Source organism: Microtus pennsylvanicus, chromosome 3 (assembly GCF_037038515.1).
Source record: "Microtus pennsylvanicus isolate mMicPen1 chromosome 3, mMicPen1.hap1, whole genome shotgun sequence".
NCBI lineage: Eukaryota > Metazoa > Chordata > Mammalia > Rodentia > Cricetidae > Microtus > Microtus pennsylvanicus.
The window spans coordinates 22649550-22663478 of record NC_134581.1 but is presented as its reverse complement, the minus strand read 5'-3'; the positions used below and the strand labels follow the sequence as shown (position 1 = coordinate 22663478).

Genomic DNA, 13929 nt, shown 5'->3' with positions numbered 1-13929 from the left:
GAGAACCTGGACTCAACCCTCTATAGCAGGTTCCTGCTGTTCCTGGGGTTCTCTTAGTCCAATTCCATGCACCCAGTTCCAAATGCCATCACAGAGCATTCCCATGACTTCCCAGTTAACCCATCTCTTCTTCCTCTGATTTCTGTTCCTCTTTAACAGATATTAGAAGTTCTCGTGCACAGTGCTTGTTTCCATGTAAGAGAATTTGAGGCTTTGGTTGCTTGGGTTGCAGGAAGTACCTCTAAAACTTGTCTGGGTACTATTGTTCTTGCTGCTCCTGGTGTCACTGAGCTTGTAGCCCTGACCTCTCCCACTAAGTGTCTAACCTGCTCCTTCCCTCCCCAACCACTTCCTGTATTCCTGTGTCTTAGCTTCTCCTTTCCCCAATCTTCTACGCAGCCCTACCTCTTTCCACTTCCCACCCAGCTCAGTGGTCATGGAGCACAGCTCTGCCCTGTGTACATCAGCCCCTTGGGTTACGGGGTACCCAACTATTAGTCCTTTGCTTGAGGCATCTCCTACCGGCTGATGTCATCCAAACCTCCTAGGTACCCTTACCCTTTTCCAAGAACACTCCTTTCAACTTGCTTTTCCTCATGTCTTTAGTTCCCTTCCTTCCAACACCAAACATATCTTCCATCCCACAAAATGACTGCACCTTCTTTCGGCTTCCTATAGTTTTTTGTCTGTCTCTGTGATCCTACCTACTCAATGGCTTCCAGTAAAATGACTGCTTCGGTTTCAGTAACAGCCTTACCTTTTCCTCTCTGGTCCAATTCTGCTTGAATTTTTACCTGGGAATGGAGTCGGGGGTTGTATTTTCAGTGGGTTCTACCTGAGGTCAGGAGGGTGTATTTTCAGAATTGTGATGTACTAGGTACACCTAGCAGAAATGGCAGAGATATAAACAGAGATAGGGATTCCAGAAGCTCTTAACTCACAGTTGCAGTCTGCCTTGCCTGTTAATCACCAATGCTAACACTCCTGAGGATGGGCTTCCTCATCTCAACCAGAATGTTTTAGCTTAGTAATTCTCCCCATTTTTGAACACAGATTTTGTTTTACATCTAAGCTAAAATGTAACATGATATAAGACTCTATTTTTTGGTTTTGTGGTTTTTGTTTTTTGGGGGTTTGGGGTTTTGTTGTTGTTGTTTTGTTTTGCTTTGTTTTTCGAGACAGGGTTTCTCTGTAGCTTTAGAGAGCCTGTCCTGGAACTAGGTCTTGTAGACCAGGCTGGTCTTGAACTCACAGAGATCCGCCTGCCTCTGCCTCCTGAAATTAAAGGCATGTGCCACCACCGCCTGGCTAAGAAATACTTCTTTCCCCAGTCCTTTTCCAGCCATGTAAAACATTCTAAAATGGGAGCCATGGTAGTATATTAAGACATCTCTCTTTCTGTTCACAGAGATCCACTTGCCTCTGTCTCCAAAGTGCTGGGATTAAAGGCGTGCACCACCATCTCTGAATTTTCTTTTTCATTGTGAGCTGCCCTTTTCCTTTGATTATTCCCAAAAGACTATAGGAATTATGTTAATTTCACAACCACTCCTATTATAATGGGTGATTTTGCGACTTTGGTATGAATAATATTATTCTAAAGCAATTAAGGTTAGCATCTAGAAGCTCAAAACCTTAGCTATCATATTCAACTCACCATTGTTTATTTAGGGCAAGGGTTCTCTTGTCTTTATTTCTGTGTCTCCAGTACCCAGCAGTTCCTGGTACCCGGAAGCACCCCCTCCTGCTAATCCAGCTTCTGTGAGAAGGTGTAATCGGCTGACCTTCTGCTACATCACTAGAGGCAGCTTCTGACATTTGAGAAGTACTCATCCGGAAGCATCGGATGTAATCAAGAGCATTCCTTGTCACTAGGGTAAGGTTCATCTTCCCAGCTCTAGAATCTCAGCCTAGAGATGACAGTGCAAGCGTAACTCTGAGCCAATGAGCAAGAGGAAGGTTGGGAAGAAACATCACAGTCTACAGTACAATCCAAGGAAAGTGCGCAGGAGAGCCAAATGAACTGATGTCACCACCAGGCCCTCCGCCACAACACATGGTGAGCTGTTTTAGAGAGACAGAAGCAGGATGGGGGAGGGAGGAAAAGGCACTCAGGAAACAGCTGCCAGAGAAGGACCTCGTTACAACCCTTTTATACTTGGAAAGGATTACGAAAATATCAACGCATTCCTCATTCCTAGAGTCAGTCGCAAGCTGGGGGACTAGAGAGAAAATCACCACAACTTCAAGTTACTCCAGGGTTTGCAATACAGTACCTGGGTCTGTTGCGGGAGGTCCTTCCACTCCTCCAGCCTATAGCCGCTGAGATACCAGCCCATTGGGGTGTGGTCTTTCTCCCTTTAAAAAAGCGGCCACTTCCCTCTCCTCTCTCTCTCTTCACTTCTGGCTCCGCCTGCGACTAGACTCCCTTCCTGGTTGTGCAGAGGGCTGTTGTCTGGGACAGTGATCTGTAAGTTTTTTCTCCCTTTAAATAAATACCACCCTATTAATCAGAATTCCAAACTGGTGTGGCATTGTTTGTGACTTGCGCCTTCATGGGTCCCATAAAATCAATTCCAAATGACACCAGCAGTGTGAATCTTCTCATCTCTGAGTTCTCTTGTTTGTAAAATGGCAATAATAATACCACTGACCCTCAGGGAGGGTGGAAGGATAAAGTAAGTGCACAAAAGTATTCAGTTCAATCCTGAGTACCGCAAAGATAGACATGGTGGTAGGTGCCATGAAATTAGAGCAGTATAGCATACAGCTGGTTAGGAGGGGTGGCTAGATTCTCCCATGACCCACCCAACCCCTCCTTCTACAAGGGAACCTCAACAGTCAATAACCCAGTAGAATTCCTGAAGATGGCTACTGTTTAGTTAGGATAGTTAGTCACCTCGTGATTAATAGATGATAGTCTTATTGTCTCCATCTAGTGTTTGAAGCCTAGGAAAGATCATATAGAAGAGAGCTCTGACTATTTCAGGAGGTTCAGCTACAGAGAATTTAAATGGGGTTTGTGAGCAGAGTGCTACAACTTGCTTAATGGCAACAGAGACCCGCTGTTGCCTAAAAATAGGGCAATGTACAGGCTCTCAGAGGCAGCGAACATGCCTCTGCCATGGTGGACTGGGCAGAGCTATCAGGCAGGGCCATGTTGTCCCTAGCCACGCCACTTAGCACTAAAAAAGGGTGCTTCTGGTCAGAAAATAATTACAAACACACAATAAAGACAGATTCAGATGAAAAAAGACCTCTAAATGGCTCATAGTGTTGAATAAATGTACATAGGCTTGGGAGAGAGAAGAAAAAAGAGTATAGAGAGTTTTAAAAGAAATAAATCATTTTTAAAAAACAAAGTCTTTAAAGAGACAGAATATAGGCAGTCATAGATTAAACGGAATAAAGAAAAATAAGCCATTTAAAGATGGAAAATACAGAGATTTGGGATTATGTGTATTATTGTTTTTCTTTGAATTTTTTGACTGCAGAGAGATGTTTGATTCTGGGAACTGCTAAGTTAAACTAGCATATATGTTTTAAAGGTTTCTTGATTTCAAATTTTGAGTATAAGGATTTGTTGCTTTGGAAAAGAGGTTCTGCTTTTGTTTCCACAGAGGATGAGAACCTGTGGAATCCTTCTAGACCAATGTGGTTTGATGGACCAAGACCCCCAGAAATGTTGCTGTGAACACCCCCAAAAATTACTTTGCCCAACAAAAAGCAGGAAGCAGTTTGGAGAGAACTATGCCCAAATTCCAAAATATTGTTTATAAATACTTGTCTACATTTAAAGGCTGGGTGGCGGGACATAGTCCCGCTGCTCCTATTTCAACAGAGTGGCACCCAACGTGGGGCTAAATCCACTTAAAAACCTAAAAAGGCTTAAAAATAAGGGAGAGAGAGTTTAACACAGATTTTTGCTGTTTGTTGGTGGCATGCTGTAGAGAGATTTCCTGATTCGGCAACAGCAGCAGAATAAACACTGTGTCATTTTAAAGCGCAGCTTCTTGGGGCTGTGCTGCCAATGCAAACTCTGGCTTTAAAACATTTCAAGGGATTTTATGGGACTGATGTTTGTGTTCCCACTTGGGATTGGAAGGAGAGTGCTCTGAGACCGTGCCGATGGCTCAGTGCTCCCCGCCTGCACCTGGGCAGACTGCAGAATCGGGCTTAGGCAGGCAGAAGAGCATGGCGGATTCCTGCCACCATACAGAGATGTGTTTTCAGACTGCACAGTGCTCTGCGTGTCAGATTTGGCTGTAATTTGGATAAAAAGAATTTCTATGCTGCACGCTCAGTCTCAAAACTAATCATCCTCTTGAAGTAGATTGGTGCTGCCAGGAGCAGATGTGTCTCATTGTCATGATAAGTCCTAAATTCTTAAAACATTTTAAATGCCATATTCTGAGGGTCTTTGAAAGATTTGAAGAATGCCTATCTAACTGAAATACACCTCTATATATCTAGGAAACCTAACTAACATGACTACAAGCTTGACTATTATAGATGACTATCTATTAACCTATATTTCTTAATTATACATTCCATTTTTAAATGAACTGCACAAACACAATACATTAATCAAGAGCAGAAATAGACATATAAAATTGACCTTAAATTTGTATCACTAGAACAAGATCCATGCCAATGCAAATCTCTATAGCATATCCCCCTTCTGAGGACACTGCACACACAAGGCACACAGATGTCTATGAAAGCAATACACAAATACATGCACATTCACACACAAAATAATAAAATAAGTTTTAGAAAAAGAAAGAAAAAAAAAGAGACTATGAATCATTACTGCAGAGAATCTGAGTCACTATGGTGAGTCCCAGAGTAAGAGCCTGAGAAGGCAAAGGCTATAGACTGTCCTGAATTCATACTATCACAAATGAGCTTCAGGCCTTTCCAAAATTAGTTTAGCCAGGCATGAAGGAACATACCTTTAATCCCAGAACTTGAGGTTGTGGCAAGAGGATCCTTTGTTCAAGGACATTAGGGGCTACACAGAGAGATGCTCTCTCAAAAACCAACCTGCCTCCCCACCCCTGATAAACAAGTAACTTTAATAAGTGAGACATAGATGTAAATAGCAAATTTAAACTTAGGAGTGTTTTAAGTGGAAATGGAAGGAAGTAAGTAGTGAAGGAGAAAGGAGAGAAAATAAAAAATGGACAATCAAAATTACAGAACGATGGAGGAAGAATGTTTTGGGGAAAGAAGTTATAATTTAAAAAGTGTTATCAGATAAATAGGGTTATAATTTGATGAAGGAGATCAATTTTTTAAAATGCTACCTTTTATCCATTCCAGAACTTTAGTCCCAGTACTTGGGAGGCAGAGAGAGTCAAACCTCTGCGTTTCAGGCCAGCCTGGTCTACATACTGAGTTCTGGGACAGCCAGGGATATGTAGAGACTCAAAAAACAAACAAATGAAACAAAACACACACACACACACACACACACACACACACACACACACACACAACAGAACATGAATGAAGCTCTAAGTACCCTCAAGCATTGAAGACACTTTCTTGGAACCAGGAGTGAAAACAGCTACCACCTACCCCACTCTCTCTTTCCAGTTCCCAGAGAAAGAGGAGGGTGTGGAGAATGTGAAGCCAGCATTGTGCTTGCGTGTTTGTTGTTGTTTGTTTGTTTGGTTGGTTGGTTGGTTTTGGTTTTTCTAGACACAGTTACTCTGTAACTTTGGACCCTGTCCTGGAACTCACTCTGTAGACCAGGCTGGCTCCAAACTCAGAGATTGGCCTGTCTCCACCTCCCAAGGGCTGGAATTAAAGACGTGTGCCACCACCGCCCAAGCATGGTTGCACATTTATTAGAGAGGCTTCTCATCTCTTCCCAGGAAACTGCTTTCTTGCTCATTTTAACGCTAAGTATAATGAGAGTGGAGGGTGGGCAAGGCAAGCTGATTTCCTGGCTGAATGTATTCTTGGGCAAGAAACTTGATGTGAGCATGATCTTAGACAGGTTCTGAAAAAAATAGCTGGGAATGAACTTTCTTGGTAATGTTCTACTAGGAGCTTTCACCAGGCCAAGGGGGTCCTGGCAATGAGAGAATGTGTGGTAAAGGGGTGAGGGTGTGAACTAAAACTCTCTGCAAGTGACCAAGTCTGGGCTGTTCTCTGACATCAAGGCACTATGGAGGAGTGGATGTCCAACACACCATGTGTCAAAAGTGCCACCCACTAGGTCCTGCTGCTCTGCACGTCTCTATGTTAATGTTGGCCAGAGAAGCAGTGACAACCCACACTGACGGAACTGCACGCCTTCCTTCCTTGTTGGCAGACCCAAGAAAAGTGAACAAATTATGACCCAATAGCATATGGAATATTTACAAGTTATAAATCACACTGACAAACATTTAAGTAATATATATGTTATCCTCCTACTTTGTCAGAAGTGTTTTCGAAACAACATGCCATGGTTGGACTTTCTTTCGGGGACCACTGATGCTCAAATAATGACATGGAAACCTTTTATTAATTAAAAAAGCTTGGCCTTAGTTTAGGTGTGTTCACTAACAGCTCTTTTTGAAAATGGATTTATTAAGCTCTACATTTTTCTCTGCTCCCATCCCTGCCTCTCCCCTTCCCCCTTCAATCCTTCCCCAAGGTCCCCATGCCCCAATTTACTCAGGAGATCTTGTCTTTTTCTACTTTCTACTTACCACGTAGATTATATCCATGTAAGTCTCCTTAGTGTCCTCATTGTTGTCTAAATTCTCTGGGGTTGTGGTTTGTAGGCTGGCTTTCTTTGCTTTATGTTTAAAAAACACCTACGAGTGAGTACATGTGATAATTGTCTTTCTGGGTCTGGGTTACCTCACTCAAAATAATGTTTTCTAGTTCCATCCATTTTCCTGCAAAATTTAAGATGTTATTTTTTCTGCTGTGTAGTACTCCATTGTGTAAATGTACCACATTTTCCTTATCCATTCTTCGGCTGAGGGGCATTTATGTTGTTTCCAGGTTCTGGATATGACAAACAGAGCTGCTATGAACATAGTTGAGCACATGTCCTTGTGGCACAATTGAGCATCCTTTGGATATATACCCAAAAGTGGCATTACTGGGTCTTGAGGAAGGTTGTTTCCTAATTTTCTGAGAAATCACCACACTGACATCCAAAGGGATTGTACCAGCTTGCATTCCCACCAGCAATGCAGAACTGTTCCCTTTTCCCCACAACCTCTCCAGCATAAGTTGTCATCAGTGTTTTTGATCTTGCCATTCTTACAGGTGTAAGATGGAATCTCAGAGTTGTTTTGATTTGCATTTCTCTGATGACTAAGGATGTTGAACATTTCCTTAAGTGTCTTTCAGCCATTTTAGATTCCTCTGTTGAGAGTTCTCTGTTTAGGTCTGTACTCTATCTTTTTTTTTTTATTACATTATGTTTTCTTTTGATGTCCAATTTCTTGAGTTCTTTGTATATTTTAGAGATGAGACCTCTGTCTGCTGTGGGGTTAGTGAAGTTCTTTTCCCTTTCTGTAGGCTGTCGTTTTGTCTTGTTGACTGTGTCCTTTGCTTTACAGAAGCTTTTCAGTTTTAGGAGGTCCCATTTATTAATTGTTTCTCTCAGTGTCTGTGCTCCTGGGGTTATATTTAGGAAGTGGTTCCCTGTGCCAATACATTCAAGTGTACTTCCCACTTTCTCTTCTATGAGGTTCAGTGTGACTGGCTTTATGTTGAGGTCTTTGATCCATTTGGACTTGAGTTTTGTGCATGGTGATAGATATGGGTCTATTTTCATTCTTCTATATGTTGATATCCAGTTATGCCAGCACCACTTGTTAAATATGCTTTTTTTATTTGATATTTTTTGCTTCTTTGTCAAAAATCAGGTGTTTGAAGATGTGTGGATTAATATCCGGGTCTTCTATTCAGTTCTATTGGTCCTCCTGTCTGTTCTTATGCCAATACCAGGCTGTTTTCAGTACTGTATAGTTTCAGTACTGTAGTGAAGTTTGAAGTCAGGGATTGTGATGCCTCCAGAAGTTCTTTTATTGTACAGGATTGTTTTGGCTATCCTGGATTTTTTGCTTTTCCATATGAAGTTGAGTACCATTCTTTCAAGATCTTTGAAGAATTTTGCTGGGATTTTGATGGGCAGTGCATTGAATCTATTCACTAATAGCTCTTATAACTTAAATTAACCCATTTATGTTAATCTATGTTCTGCTACATGGCTCATAGAATTCCAATCCCTGCCTGGAAGACCTGCCTATTCTCTCATGCCTAACTATTGGCTATTCAGCTCCTTATTAAACCGATCAGGAGCCTTCAGGCAGTCAAGGTAAAACAGCAACACATCTTCAGACAGTGTGATAAAATATCCCACAGCATGTAGGCTAGGTTGGAATTCTGGATTTTTGAAATCCTTTGAGTTTCTTACCAGCATATGGTATCATAGGTAGAGACAGTCCCCAAGCAAGACTCCTGCCTCCCTTCCTTGGCTTGGTTGATGGTCCATGGGTTTAATCTAACTTTGTTATTAAAATCCTATTTGTTCAGCTCTCCTTTCTTCATCCCAGAACATTTTGCATATTTTTGTTTTCAGAATGTTTGGGTTTGTCAACTTGATAGCATTCAGCCTTTCTCCTGCCAATCCAACATATCTAACTCAAAAAGAGAACAATTGGTATTGAGTATTACAGTTGATCTTATGGTCAGTTGTTATGTCCATCCAACTTGCAATTATTAAACATGAAGAATATCTAATGAATGATAACTTAGTTTAATGTTCTCCACAATGGGAAGCATTTAGTCCTTAAGGGGATTTTTGTGCACTGAAAGAAGTCCCAGGCTATAAAATTAAAAACCATGTAATTGATTTTATGTGCTACAAAATGTAATCTCTTCATAAAATTCCTAAAAATAACTGAAGGACAAAATCTGTGGCCACTTCATACATTTCCCACTCTTGGCATGCCTGATGTGAGGTGTGTGTGTTCATATGCCAATAAAAAACAGGTTTTTCAAGCTCCTTATCTTGATCAAGGCTAGGTCAACACAACTCTAAAATGGATTCCTGAGGTCAAAATGCAGTTATACCGAGGTAGACCTGATACCTGATTCTCTGTCTACAACAGTAAGGTTTTCTTAAATCTTGGTCTGTTCATAGTAGCATTTACCAAAAACTGGCTCAGAGAACAAGGATTTTATATTTCATCCTTTTGCTCAATAAAGCCCGTTATATTTGATAATTAGATTTTACCCAAATGCTAGCTGTGCATGTTTTTCCATTGAAGTAAGGGAAAATACAGCACTCACAAAACCCGTTTGTTTTGTTGTGTAGTAGTTTAGTTTAGGAGGCGCTGTGTATGTCATGCTACCTGTTTGGGGTCACGAGAGAACTGGAAGGAATTGGTCTTCTTCTTCTAGGTGGGCCTTAGGGAGCCTTCTTAGATCAACAGGCTTAGCAGCAGTTGCCTGTACTCACTGAGGCATCTTTTGGCCCATAAAACTTGGTTTAGCAAACAAATTTTTCAATCTGTTTGTAAACATTGGTATAGTATACCAAACTTTCTTTGTGCCCACCATCCCGCGTCCTCTGGATTGGTTGACTGAATGAGTGACAGCATAAGAAAAAAATTGACAGAATCAACCATCGTCTTTAGGCTGAGACACTTTCATTATGTCATCTGAATCTAAGATCCACCCCTTTTGGAAACCATCTATTGCCTTCTGGTAAATTAAATACTGAGCATCCTACTAAGAAACTGAATTTAAAAACTATATAAGTAATTTTTATTTTAGAGAAACATGTACTATTAAAATTGACTTTTACACATGATAACTAAAAATTAAGAACTGGTTATAGAATCTCTCCATAGCAAGATCCCCCAAAAAAGGAAAACCCAGAAAAATACAAAGTAAAACCAGGTGATTTCATCCATTAAAAAAAAAAAGACTTGAGAAAAGCAGGAGAAATGGCTTAGTGGTTAAGAAGATGTACTTTTCTTTTTTTCTTTTTTTGGTTTTTTGAGACAGGGTTTCTCTGTGGTTTTTGGAGCATGTCCTGGAACTAGCTCTGTAGACCAGGCTGGTCTCGAACTCACAGAGATCCACCTGCCTCTGCCTCCCGAGTGCTGGGATTAAAGGCGTGGGCCACCACCACCCGAGGATGTACTTTTCTTTTAGGGGACCAGACTTCAGGTCACTGCACGCACAACAGCCTGTAAATTCAACTCCTGGAGATCTGATGCCCTCTTCTGGCTTCTGACAGCACTGCATCCACACCCCCCACAAACCCAAACTCAGACGCACATTGACACATAATTAAAAATAAAATCTTTAATAATAAAAAGTGGACTGGCATGGTGGTGCATGCTTTTAATCCCATCACTTAAGAGACAGAAGAATGCAGATCTTTGCGTTCAAGGCCAGTCTGCTCAATTTAGCAAGTTTCAGGACAGCCAAAGCTACATAATGAGACCCTATCTCAAGACAAAACCAAATACTAAAAAAACAAACAAACACAAAAGAAAAGGCTATCACACCAAAGACTCCCATCCTTTCAGAGGGGGAGAGCAGTAGCTCCATTAAATGGTGTTTCTGACCATTCCCTATGCTATACGGATACAAGTTATTAAATTAATTTTTGTTACCTCAATTTTGTAGCTACTTCTGAGAACACATCCTAGGGATTCCATGAAGGTTGGAGACACTTGTTTTCAACCACAACAGTGAGTTATCCAACTCAAAATTCTGCTAGCATTTTTAACTTTCACTTTTTGTGTTTCTCAAGTATTTTAATATCTGAGTAAGATAGTTAGTATTGTTTTTGGTATAAAAGAATGGTAATCTTGGTGTTAGTAAAGCTGCAATTCAGGATATTTTACCTTTATATTAATTATGTTTTTGTTAGGACTGTATACTTAACTAAAAATCCTTAATCTAGCTTGTTTTTACATGTATTTTGTGTGTGTGTGTTTGCACACACCTGTGCCATAGTGTGAACATAGAGGTTGAAGAGAATTAATAAAAAAGCAAACATATAAGAAATAGGGAACGTGTTGATGTACACTTTTGATCCCAGTCCTTAGGAAGCAGAGGCAGGATGATCTTTGTGAGTTGGAGGCGGCCAGCCTGCTCTAATAGAAGCTTCACAGTCAGAGCTACTATAATGAGACAGTGTCTCAAAATAAATGAGTAAAACAACCTCAAACAAAGCCAAAACCTATAAAAATAAGAAATGGAAACCCCCCCAAAAAAATTTATTCTAAAGTAATAACATAAATGCAAGTTTTATTTTCTAGGATATTAAACTAAAATTGTTAATAATGGAAGAAACATAGTCTACATAATTAATGAAATATTAAGCCAACTCACGGATGGTAGTTCATGCTGTAACCCCAGCAGTTTTGAGGTAGAGGTGGAAGGAGCAAGAGTTCAAGGTCATCCTTGACTACTTAAGAGTTGGGGGGGGGCTAGAGAGATGGCTCAGTGGTTTAAGAGCATTGGCTGTTCTTCCAGAGGACCTGGATTCAATTCCCAGCACCCACATGGCAGCTTACAGCTGTCTATAATTCTAGTTCTAGGGGATCCAACACCCTCACACAGAGTGTATACAGGTGAAACACCAGTGTACATTAAATAAATAAATAAATCTTTTTTTTTTAAAGAAAAAAGGGCTGGAGTCTAGCCAGAGCTACATGGTGGTATGGGAAGTCCTTCTGCAGATGTGTTGTTTTTATTGACTAATGGATAAAGAAGCTGCTTTTGGCCAATGGCTTAACAAGAATATAGCCAGGGTGAAAAAGATATAGAGAGTAGGCAGAGTCAGAGAGAAGCCGTGTAGCCATCTGCTGGAAACAGTTGTACTGGAAAATTGCCAGTAAGCCACAGCCACATGGTGATACACAGATTAATAGAAATGGGTTAACTAAAGATATAAGAGCTAGCCAGCAATATGCTTAAGTCATTGGCCAAGCAGTGATTCAAATAATATGGCTTCTGAGTGATATTTCAGGTCTGGGTAGCTGGGAACGAATGAGCAGCCTCCTCTAACAACATGCGATCTTGAATTTGTTGCTGTTGTTGTTATTTTTTAAATTTTCTATAGTAGAAAATGGTTAACTTAAGTATAGTTTAGCTGGACATACTAAATTATAGCTTTAATAGTAGAACTCAGAAGGCAGAGGAAGGAAGATCCCTAAGAGTTCAAGATTAATCTGGTCTACAATAGTGAATTCTGGGCCAGCCAGGGGTACATAGTAAGTTCCAGGCCAACCTGGTCTACATAGCCTAGCTCTAAAAACAAAACAAAATGAACAAACAAAGTAAATTTTAAAATAAAGTATGGACTATGTTCATAATCACTAAAATGATACTAAAGATGTTTGATGATAGAAAACCATGTAACTATCTGAAGGAACATCTAGGCTTTGTTGTTGTTGATGATTAATTTTCACCTAAGAACATACTTGAACAATAAAGTTTAAAAATAAGTATTCCTTGCATTTGCAGCTGGAGAGACGGTTAAGAGCACGGGCTGCTCTTCCAGAGGACCTGAATTCAGTTCCCAGCATGCACATGCTGCCCACAACAATCTGGAACTCAGGGACTCTGATGCCCTCTTCTGGTCCCCATGGACACTGCACAGGTGTATACAGACAGGGATACAGACAAAACACTCATGCACATAATAAATAAAATGTACTTATACCTATGGGGTGTAACACCTTTAAATGTACTGTGTGCTTTACTAACTCAAATTTCTGCAGATAGGAGGAGGGTATTTGTAGTTGGAACTTTCTTTGGGCTGCCAACCAGCTCCCAAATAAAGACATGGAAACTTATGAATTATGAATGCTCAGCCTGAGCTTAGGCTTAGACTTGTCCTACGAGCTCTTTTAACTGTTTCTATCCATCTATCTTTTGCCTGGGGGCTCTTTTATCTTTCATTCTGTATGTCCCACTTTCCTCCTTCCTCCATGTCTGTCTGTCTATCTGGCCAGCCCCTGGCATCTTCTCCCTTTCTCCCTCTGTTTGCCTATGTCTCTGTTGAACCTAGATTCCTCCTCCTACTTACTTTTAATGCCTGGAAGTCCTGTCGATACCTCCTGCCTAGCTATTGAGTAAAGGTATGTGCCACCACTACCCAGTGACCATTTAGCTTTTTATTAGACCAATCAGGTGCCTTAGGCAGACAAAGTAAACAAACACAACACCTCCCTACATAGTTGAAGTAATATTTCACAACATAATGCAACACATCTTTACATAGTTAAACAAATATTTGGCAATATTTCCCCCTTTTGTCTAAGTAAAAAGAAAACTTTTATCTTTAACATACATAGTAAGACTATAAACAATAAGAACAATTATGAAGTAAGAATTACATTTACAATATCCAGTTCATTTGTATTTGGCAAATTCAGAAAAAAATACTCCAGATCTTGGTGAGTCCAAAATTGTGTACCTCTTTTATTTTCTAGCCTAACTTGTATTACCAACCCAAAACTATCTTCTTAGACCTCAGAACATTTTCTTAGAAAAACAATTTAAGGTTTTATGTCTCTCAATGTTATATACTTTATACCTCTTTTGTTAGTTCGTTTTCTGAGTTTGGTAAAAAAAAAATAAAAAACTGTAAATATAACTGTGTCATCTTCAACTTCATCAGAGACTAGAGAAGGATATAATATTACCTAAGTCAACAGAATGTGCAGAAAAAGCAACTTCTAAAACTATAGAAATGACAGAAGCAGCTGGTTGCATGAACAGTCAGCCAAGGCTCCTCTGCACCATTGGGGCATCCATCTTCAGCCTACAGACCTGGAATATTTGACAGACTTTTTGTGGCACTGTAATTTTTAAGGACTGTCCCACCTTGACTTGGCAAAGTTCAGCATCTTTTTTCTTTGTATCCTGTTTGTCCTGTTA

The 13929-nt window shown here is 40.3% G+C and overlaps 1 long non-coding RNA gene across 1 annotated transcript; it reads left to right on the top strand.

The window, feature by feature from the left end:
• The first annotated feature begins 2406 nt into the window (after positions 1-2406).
• On the top strand, positions 2407-12678 carry LOC142846954 (uncharacterized). The gene is made up of 3 exons (XR_012910097.1): positions 2407-2470; positions 10663-10727; positions 12511-12678. It is a non-coding gene; the product is annotated as an uncharacterized LOC142846954 (long non-coding RNA).
• The last annotated feature ends 1251 nt before the right edge of the window (positions 12679-13929 follow it).